We start from the raw sequence: 10,927 nt of genomic DNA on the forward strand, positions 1-10,927 counted from the left end.
CCTCCCGAGGGAGATTGTTTCATGGTCAAACAGCTCTTACTGCCAGAAAGTTCTTCCTGATGTTTAGTTGGAATCTCCTTTTGTGCAACTTGAATCCATTGGTTTGAATCCTACCCCCTGGAGCAAGAGGAAACAAGCGTGAGTTATCATGCTTTTCTGAAGTTTACTATACAGCGGAAAGGAGCAGCCAAGCATACTAGGACTCAATTTCTTGACTTTAAGAAAGCCGACTTCATAAAACTTAGGGAAGTGCTGGGTGAGATCCCATGGACAGTAATACTAAAAGGAAAGGGAGTTCATGATGGCTGGGAGTTTGTTAAGAGGGAGATAGTAAAAGCACAACTTCAGGCAATACCAATGAGACGGAAACATGGAAGGTGCCTAAAGAAGCCAGGGTGGCTATCTAAAGAACTTTTAACTGAGTTAAGATTAAAAAAGGATGTGTACAAAAAATGGAAAAGGGGGGAAACCACCAAAGAGGAATTCAAACAAATAGCCAGCACGTGTAGACACAAAGTCAGAAAAGCTAAAGCACAGAATGAACTCAGGCTTGCTAGAGAGGTTAAAAGCAACAAAAAAGGCTTTTATGGGTATGTTCGTAGCAAAAGGAAGAACAAAGAAACAGTGGGGTCACTCAGAGGAGAAGATGGTGAAATGCAAACAGGGGACACAGAAAGGGCTGAACTCCTCAATGCCTTCTTTGCCTCAGTCTTCTCCGATAAAGAAAACAATGCCCGACCTGAAGAATTTGGAGCAAATGTAAAGTATTGCACTTGGGCAAAAAAAAATTAAAAAAAAAAAATGAGAGGCCCAAATACAAGATGGGTGACACCTGTCTTGAGAGCAGTACATATGAAAAGGATCTAGGAGTCTTGGTTGACCACAAACTTGACATGAGCCAACAGTGTGACACGGCAGCTAAAAAAGCCAATGCAATTCTGGGCTGCATCAATAGTTGTATAGCATCTAGATCAAGGGAAGTAATAGAGCCACTGTATTCTGCTCTGGTCAGACCTCACCTGGAGTACTGTGTCCAGTTCTGGGACCACAGTTCAAGAAGGACACTGACAAACTGGAACGTGTCCAGAGGAGGGCAACCAAAATGGTCAAAGGCCTGGAAACGATGCCTTATGAGGAGGTTAAGGGGTGATATGATAGCCATGTTCAAATATATAAAAGGATGTCACATAGAGGAGGGAGAAAGGTTGTTTTCTGCTGCTCCAGAGAAGCAGACACGGAGCAATGGATCCAAACTACAAGAAAGAAGATTCCACCTAAACATTAGGAAGAACTTCCTGACAGTAAGAGCTGTTCGACAGTGGAATTTGCTGCCAAGGAGTGTGGTGGAGTCTCCTTCTTTGGAGGTCTTTAAGCAGAGGCTTGACAACCATATGTCAGGAGTGCTCTGATGGTGTTTCCTGCTTGGCAGGGGGTTGGACTCGATGGCCCTTGTGGTCTCTTCCAACTCTATGATTCTATGATTCTAAGCTTGCTCCCTTTCCCATGTGACAGCCCTTGAGATATTTGAAGATGGCCATCATATCTCCTCTCAGTCTCCTCTTTTCCAGGCTAAAGAAACTTGGAAGCTGATGGCCGTGTTGTGTGACCATTGGCCATGGTGGTTGGGGTTGATGGGAGTTGCAATCCAACATCTGGTGGACACCAACATGTGGAAAGCTGGCCTGCACCAACTGCTTGCAAGGAGGTATGGTGCTGGAAGAGCAATTTTTCTCAGTCCACAGCATGAGAAGCTACACCTGTGGAAATTCCCTCCTTCCTTAAGGTACAGAGGTCCTGTCTTGTCTTGCATAGGTAGAAGTACAAAAGAGCTCTCTCCCTATTACACCAAACCTCAGACAAAGTAAAGGGGGGGTGTAATTTAGCTCCACAGGTTGACTTTTGTTTTTTTCAGCTTATTCAGTAGTTTGTTTATTACCACAAGAGTCTTCTGCTATAGGAGTGTACCTCACGTTCTTTTCTGTCATTCATTTCACGTGTTTTTCCTCTATTACTGTGAGTATTGCTATTTCTTTCAATAGCACCTACTATTTCGTTATTTCGTTTATGGGCCCAATTGATTTTGTGGGGAGTTTTCCTACTGAATAGGATGGTCCTATGTAAATATCTCCTGAAACATATTCGCAATAAATATAGCTAAAAGTCACTTTGACGGGTTTCCTCAACCCTAACCATGCATTTAAAAGTAATGTTTACTCTCAAGTTTAAACACAGGTTTCTTTGAGGGCAAGACAGCTTCAAACGGGTGAAGCCAAAACTGATTTTCAGCTTAATTAGAGATTTCTGGAAGCTTCTCGTAGCCTTTTCAGACCCTCTTTAAACCTATATGTTAGACAGGATGCGACATAAACAAACCTGCTCTTTTCACCTTGCTTCCTGAAATAAGCCTGACTTTATAATGCCACACAAGAAACTCTTCATGTCAAGTTATGGCCCCGCCAAGGGAACAAGGGCAACTTTGTGGAGCTTAAGCCTGTGGCAACATGCAGCAAAATCGTTCGCTGAGAAAACGTGGAGCCTGGTTGTTTTCCTTTCCTTCCTTGATTATAAAGGCAGCCTGCCAGGAGCTTGAATGGAAACCTGAATCTGGTCTATCAAAAAGACCAGGTATGAAGCGTGAAGCTCTTAGGGGAAGGTGTGGAATGGATTAATAGGGCAACTCCTGGCTGCACTAAACTCATCTCTCTCCCAATAAATGTCACCAACCCAGGTACCAAAGCAGTTTCAGTGCTGTTACCAGGCCTGAAGCCAGACTGGAATACAGTGAAGCTAAGTATTTTAATCAATTGATTTAGATTTTTTTCCTGCTCTTTATCCAATCATCTCAGGGTAGTTCACAATATATTCTTTTTAAAATGAAGGCTAAGAATTGAAAGCTACACTGTCGTGCTGTGGTCTGACACACAGTTTCATTTTTGTAAACAGAAAAGGGAAGGAGACCTCAAAGGTGCACAGAAGACAATTTCTTCCCCAAAGAGTTTAGAGTATTAAAACCCAGAACAGTCTTACACAGTATCTCAAATTAAACTTGTTTTGAGACAGTATGGGGATTAGTTCTGGCTTCTCCTCAAAAGTACGGAGTCTGACTCAAGCCCTCAGACTTTTAACACTCAAAATACACCAGGCAACTGCTTGTCTTTCATGCACCTTTGAGATTTTCTCCCCTTGTATTCCTGCATCCGATGATTCCCTTTCTTCCCGGCCTCACACATTGCCACAAATACTCCAGGGTCACAAGTCAAGTGTGGATGACAGACCTGCATCCTTAACAACTAAGGTACACACGTATGCATGCCCATCTGCCGTGTCTTTTTTATTCCAGAGCATCTCACAAAATGGAATCAGGAATAAATATTATTGCTACCAAGATATGAATGGATGCTTAGAAGAAAAAATATCACAGCCTCCAAGGAGAGAAAATAGAAAGAACGGTGGGGACAAACGCTTTTAAAATAAAAATAAAAATGGGTAGAAAATAAAAATGATAGGGGATGAATCATCTATAGGTGCCCAGAACACTGATGCAACTACCGTCCTTACAGCAAAATATCACATTTGGTGCAGGGAGGAGAAAACTCACAGGCTCTGTAACAGTTCCCTATCACTGGAATATTTCCTTCTGGGTAGCGTCACTGACTGAGAGCCAAATTTTGATCTGCCACCAGAGCTTGAGATTATTAATCACCCAGTTCAATTGATTAATGTTTGCAGCTCCGCGGGTGCCCTTTGATGTCTCTTCTGGCCCTACCATTTGAAATTAACAATTATCCCCTTTGTCAGGCCGCGTACGAAGGAAGGAGTTATAGTTTCTTACAGCTGCTATCTTATGACTCATATGTATCTCGGCAGCAAAACCATGTCACAGATAAATGCGACATCATGTTCCGGGAGCCGCGGAAATCAGATAATGTATATAGGAGAATGCTGGAGAAGTGAAGATGGTATTAGTTCAGGACCAATGTCACCTCATATCTGCACACACAGAGAGACAAATAAGGGAGGCAGACTGGAATCTTCAGGCACATGGCAAAAGCAGAGTTGAAGTGTGCACAAATGATAAGCCACAGAATATTTATAGTATATCTGCATAAATTATGCAGGGAGGAGAAATACTAACTAGTAAACAATCCTTGCAGAGTAGCAATAGAGAATTCTCCTGCCTCTCTCCCCTCCTATCTTTTAGTAATAAAGAATTCTTAATAGTCAGCCAGGTATAAAGGTAAAGGGACCCCTGACCATTAGGTCCAGTCATAAACAACTCTGGGGTTTATTGGCCGAGGGAGCCGGCGTACAGCTTCCGGGTCATGTGGCCAGCATGACTAAGCCACTTCTGGCGAACCAGAGCAGTGCACGGAAACGCCATTTACCTTCCTGCCAGAGCAGTACCTATTTATCTACTTGCACTTTGACGTGCTTTCGAACTGCTAGGTTGGCAGGAGCAGGGACCAAGCAATGGGAGCTCACCCCGTCGCGGGTATTCGAACCGCCAACCTTCTGATCAGCAAGTCCTAGGCTCTGTGGTTTAACCCACAGCGCCACCCGCGTTTAGTAATAAATAATTTTTAATAGTCAGCCAGGTATAGTTACATATAATTCCGCCATTGACCGTATGATGTCACTTTAAGCAGTAATGGTTTCCCCTAAAGAATCCCGGGAACTGCCATTTGTTGAGGGTGCTGAGAGTTGTTAGGAGACTCCTACTGCTCTCACAGAGCTACAATTCCCAGAGTTCCCTGGGAAGAGGGGACTGATAGTTAATGTCAGTGTTTTCCAAACTTGGGTCTCCAGTTGTTTTTGTTTTTTGGACTACAGCTCCCATTATCCTTAGCTAGCAAGACCTGTGGTCAGGGATGATTGGAATCGTAGTCCAAAAGCAGCTGGAGACCCAAGTCTGGGAAACATTTCACTATGTGAATTGCAGCTCTGGAAGGGGTATAAGGGCATCCTAAGAACTTGCAGCATTCTTAACAAATTACAACTCCCAGGATTCTTTGGGGGAAGCAACGACTGTTAACGTGGTATGACAATGCTTTTTCAGTGCATAGTGAAGATGTGACCCAGTTGTCTTGATATGCTCTCTCCCCTTTCCCACAAGAAAAGTATATTTTTTAAAAAACAAAACCAACAACAACCCAAGATATAGCTTTGCCAAGCACAAAAAGGAAGATCAGCTTAACAGGTTCACTTCTACCTTTTAAAATACACCATGTGCTGCGTTCAGATCATGTGAATTATTCAAAGTCACCTCCTGGTTACTATTTTTGGACTTTTGTTATTATGACAAGGGCATCATCTATGCACTAATATCTATTTGAGAGCCAATTCTTCACTCTCCATGCTCAAGAAAGAGTTAGATTCTGCCAAATCTCAAAGTCTGGAGGTATTTGGGGGCGGGGGTGGGAAGTGAACCCACAGGGTATGTGAGCAAACCAGCCCATGATAATTTAATAGCATGTGATGTTGGCTTCGTGGGTGAAAGACCATATGGATTCCTTCACCATGACTGGAAGGTCCTGGAAATCCAAGGCTATACCCGAAGGAGCATCTCCACCCCCATAGTTCAGTCCTGACACTGACGTCCAGCTCCAAGGGTCTTCTGGTGGTTCCCTCACTGTGAGGTCAGGTTACAGGGAACCAAGCAGAGGGCCTTCTTGCAGCGGTGGAGAAAGCCACTCGACTGCCTGGGGTGGCAAACCCCAGGGGCGGGGCGATCCGCCCATAGGAGTGGGGTGCACCGTGGGGCCTCCAGAGTCTGCCTGCCTCCTCCCACTCAGCTGCCGTACAGCTGGGGGAGGGAGGCTGTGGGCAGACAGTTTGGGCAGCGCGGAGCCTGCGCGTGCCCAAGCCATCATGTCCCTCCCAGGAGAGACGTGTGGCTCGGGCGCGCTGCAGCCCCTGCGGTGAATGCCGCCCGGCATTTTGTCACCCCCATCAGTGGTGACACCCGGGGCGGCCCCACCCACCACACCCTTCTTCCTCCGCCCCTGCCTTCTCAGCAGCAGAACACTCTCCCATCATAGAATCATAGAATCATAGAGTTGGAAGAGACCACAAGGGCCATCGAGTCCAACCCCCTGCCAAGCAGGAAACACCATCAGAGCACTCCTGACATATGGTTGTCAAGCCTCTGCTTAAAGACCTCCAAAGAAGGAGACTCCACCACACTCCTTGGCAGCAAATTCCACTGTCGAACAGCTCTTACTGTCAGGAAGTTCTTCCTAATGTTTAGGTGGAATCTTCTTTCTTGTAGTTTGGATCCATTGCTCCGTGTCCGCTTCTCTGGAGCAGCAGAAAACAACCTTTCTCCCTCCTCTATGTGACATCCTTTTATATATTTGAACATGGCTATCATATCACCCCTTAACCTCCTCTTCTCCAGGCTAAACATGCCCAGCTCCCTTAGCCGTTCCTCATAAGGTATCGTTTCCAGGCCTTTGACCATTTTGGTTGCCCTCCTCTGGACACGTTCCAGTTTGTCAGTGTCCTTCTTGAACTGTGGTGCCCAGAACTGGACACAGTACTCCAGGTCAGATGTCAAGGAAATAAACAACTAGTCATACCTCAGGTTACAGACGCTTCAGGTTGCGTTTTTTCGGGTTACGGACCCGCCGAAACCCGGAAGTACCGGAACGGGTTACTTCTGGGTTTCGGCGGTCGCGCATGCACAGAAGCGCCAAATTGCAATTCGTGCGTGCGCAGACGCACTGCTGCTGGTTGTGTACGCTGCAGGTTGCAAATGTGCATCCCACACGGATCACGTTCGCAACCCGAGCGTCCACTGTATCTCACTTTTAGAAGACATCTGAAGGCAGTCCTGTTTAGGGAAGTTTTTAATGTCTGGTGTTTTATTGTATTTTTAACATTCTGTTGAGAGCTGCCCAGAGTGGCTGGGGAAACCCAGCCAGATGGACAGGGTATAAATAATAAATTATTATTATTATTATTATTAGGCTATGGGAGCAAGTAGTAAATGGGAAGTTCTCCAACAGCAAAAAGGGTGTTGTTGTTTTAATATACCACTGATTTGAGTCAAACAAAAAGCACGGGTGCTAATTCTTTCAATAATACTTCATTCCCACTGAAGATGGGAAATGACCATTCAGCCTCTGCTTAAAAACCTCCAAGGAAGGAGAGTTCACAGCCTCCTGAGGGAGACAGTTCCACTGTTAAACAGCTCTTAGAAAGTTCTTCCTGATGTTTGGTGGGAATCGCCTTTCTTGTAACTTGAAGCCATTGGCTCAAGTCTTACCCTCCAGAGCAAGAGAAAAAAAGTTTGCTCCAAATAATAATAATAATAAAACTACAACGCGGTCGGGACATAGTCTGACCAATCAGAACCCGCTTCTGTTGTTCAAATATCTGCTCAGTGCAGCCTTTGACCTGTCAGTCATGCTCTGTCTACCTTGCTTCATAGGGTTAGGAGCACAGAAAGCTGGTCTATGCGGCTCGGCTGACTGGCAGTGGCTCCCAAGGGTGTCAACCAGGATTTGTTCCGACCCCTACCTGGAGATGTTGGGAATTGAACCTGTGACCTTCTGCACACAAGCCTGATGCTCCACCACTGAGCTGTGGCCCTTCTGCTCAAAGGGTTTGCCACTGAGAGGGTGCACTGAGAGGGGCCACTAGGGGAGCATCGGAAGATGGCTGACAATAACATCTCTCTGACCCACACGAGGTAATTAGGAGGCTGTGATGGGAGTAAATAGCCTCCCTACCCCCCCCAAGGTTGTGGGGGGGCTGCCCTTGCCTACTGTGCCCTACACCACCCCTGAATTGGTGGGGATGGGGGCACTAGGCAGAAAGCCCTCCTGTGGATCTCGGCGCTCCTGGACGCTGTCTCTGATCCGCGCCTCTAGCTGCAATAACTTCAAAAGAAGCAATTAGGAGGAAGCGAATGCACAAAGACTGCTAACTGAAGAGATCTCTGATAAACAAGACGAGTCGGAGGGACAAGAATAAATCATGAGAAGATCACCAAGGCTTGGTATGGCAAAGGGACTGGATGGGGGAGGGGGAAAAAACTTTCCTTTCTTTCTTCTATGTGATTAAACAAGAATCCCCCCCCCCACAAGTCAGAAATGCCATTTTAATGACTTAAGCTGTGGATTTATGTCTGTGTGGAGATAATTTTCTAACCAAAGCATGTTTCAAGAAGAGCGTGGAAAGTATAAGAGCTTTGGAATGACGCAGTTAAAAATACCGTCGCCATGTTGGCAAGTTCTGTCGGAGGACTTAAGTCTGGGAGGAGGAACAGAGATGTTTTTATATTATGGGTGAGACTCTTCAGAGGGACTTAAGAGTGACAGATCTGCGAAATTAATGAAGGAAAGAGCGATGTTATTTATGAAAGCGATGATATATGGAAACCATCTTGATATGAGGATTGGACGAACGGAAAAATTCACACAGGATTATAATTGGTGTTTATCGGCTTAAGGAGATTATCAGAAGACATCATAAATAAAAAACTAAAAAATATACGAACAAGATGAGATGTGGAAACAGCAAGATAAGACTGGATAGAATTATGAACATTATTTGGACTGATTTGGATATTAACGCAGTAGCAAGAAGATGATCGGAATCCCCTTTTGGAACATGAAATATGGGTCCCCTCAACAAAAATTTAAAATTCGGCTTTGTAATTCGGAATTTATGTGATGTGATGTGATTTGATTTGATTGGTCGGCTAATAAAAAATATTTTTTTTTAAAAAAAAAAAAAGAAAGGGTGCAATGAAATATGATTGCATCATCTCCCTCGGGAGGATTAGGAAAGAGATCTAAAACAGACAAACAGAGAAAAGAAGCAAGCTGCCCTGGTGGTGGGGAGTTTAGCACCAAGCCTTTCCCAGATACTAAACGGCCCTGCAGCTCTTTGTTGCCTTGTGCATACAGACGTCCAAAGCGCAGCTGCCTTGGTGCAAAAGGAAATTTTGTTCTGACTGTCTCCAGAGCCCTGCAGCAGATCTGCAAGGTGTCTGAGGTCACCGCCTGCAGCTCTAAATCTGAGCCAAGAAGGGAGATGGAATTAGGCTGGCCTGCGCTCCTCCGCACAACAGCTTCTGCTGATGTGACACCCTTGCCACCCTCGTCGTTATTCTATTTCCTACGTGCCATTTGTCACGTAGGGAGAGCACTCAGCTGATAATAGTGCCTCGGAGCAGGCCACGCCAAAAGGCATTTCAAGCCCTTGTTTGTCAGCCATATTTTCCGCATTCCCAAGTAAGGGAAACAGCAGACACGGTTGAAACCCTCTTGTTTGTGTTGGAGAAGGTAACCCTTTCTTTCAAAATTTAATGAATCAGTGCAGCAATTGCCAGAGAGCTAAAAATGAAATCTTAGCAAGTCTACAGAGCTCTTCGCTGGCCTTATACCTAAGATGGATTCCCAACTGATGGAAAGAGATATTTCTCCCTCTCTCGGTTGCATAGAGGGAACTTGCATTGAGTGTGACTGTTGATCTGTCTACCACTAGGGTGGAGAAAAATAGCTCCTTTAACCAAATGTGGCCCTAGAAGACTCTTATCTGGCCACAAGGATTCTTCCCAGATGATATAGTACATTCCAATTGCTACAAAAGATTAAGTGGTCCTCCAATAAATTTCCACGTGGGCTGGGTGGGTGGGTGGAGTTCAGGAGTCACTGCTACAGATAAAACAATCTCTCAGAGCCTCATCACCAGTGCTGGATTTACCGGTAGGTAAAGGTAAAGGGTAAAGGGACCCCTGACCATTAGGTCCAGTCGTGGCCGACTCTGGGTTTGCGGCGCTCATCTCGCTTTATTGGCTGAGGGAGCCGGCGTACAGTTTCCAGGTCATGTGGCCAGCATGATTAAGCCACTTCTGGTGAACCAGAGCAGCACACGGAAACGCCGTTTACCTTCCCACTGGAGCGGTACCTATTTATCTACTTGCACTGGCGTGCTTTCGAACTGCTAGGTTGGCAGGAGCAGGGACTGAGCAACGGGAGCTCACCCCGTCGTGGGGATTCGAACCGCCAACCTTTTGATCGGCAAGTCCTAGGCTCTGTGGTTTAACCCACAGTGCCACCCGTGTCACTTCCCGTGCCGGATTTACATATAAGCTAAACAAGGTATAGCTTAGGGCCCCACTCTCTTGGGTTCCCCCTCCCCCAAAAAAATTAAAGGGAAAAAACCCTGGATGTACATTTCCAAAATATAAGATAAAAAACAAATAAAATAAAACCTACATCCTAGCAACAGTGTTTTTCAGTGTATTTCAGTTGAACAATTCAACAATTACTTTGATAAAATACATATTTTGTTACGTGCAAATGGCTTTAGATACCTATTAGGTCCATAAATTAGCATATAGCATATATTCAACACAAAAAACAGCAACAATTTTTTGCTGACAGCTAGACATATAAAGGGCCCCATTACTTTCAGTAGCTTAGGAGGGCCTCATCAAACCTAAATCCGGCCCTGCTCATCACATACTACATTTTCATATGTAAAGGTAAAGGTACCCCTGCCCATACAGGCCAGTCGTGTCCGACTCTAGGGTTGTGCGCCCATCTCACTTAAGAGGCCGGGGGCCAGCGCTGTCCGGAGACACTTCCGGGTCACGTGGCCAGCGTGACGAAGCTGCTGTGGCGAGCCAGCACCAGCGTAGCACACGGAAACGCCGTTTACCTTCCCGCTATAAAGCGGTACCTATTTATCTACTTGCACTTAGGGGTGCTTTCGAACTGCTAGGTGGGCAGGAGCTGGGACCGAAAGACGGGAGCTCACCCCGCCGCGGGGATTCGAACCGCCGGCCATACGATCGGCAAGCCCTAGGCACTGAGGTTTTACCCACAGCGCCACCCGCGTCACATTTTCATAGTACACCTCTAAAATCATGAGGTGTGCATTTGGAATTAAATATATTTCTCATATGATACAG

At 45.6% G+C, this 10,927-nt stretch overlaps 1 protein-coding gene across 1 annotated transcript in view; it reads right to left on the reverse strand.

Annotated features, from left to right (window-relative positions):
- TTC7A (tetratricopeptide repeat domain 7A) overlaps positions 1-10,927 on the reverse strand; it is a 191,029-nt gene that overhangs the window by 76,658 nt on the left and 103,444 nt on the right. The window lies entirely within an intron of this gene.

This window comes from Podarcis cretensis, assembly GCF_951804945.1.
Source record: "Podarcis cretensis genome assembly, chromosome: 3".
In the NCBI taxonomy this organism is placed as follows: Eukaryota; Metazoa; Chordata; class Lepidosauria; order Squamata; family Lacertidae; genus Podarcis; species Podarcis cretensis.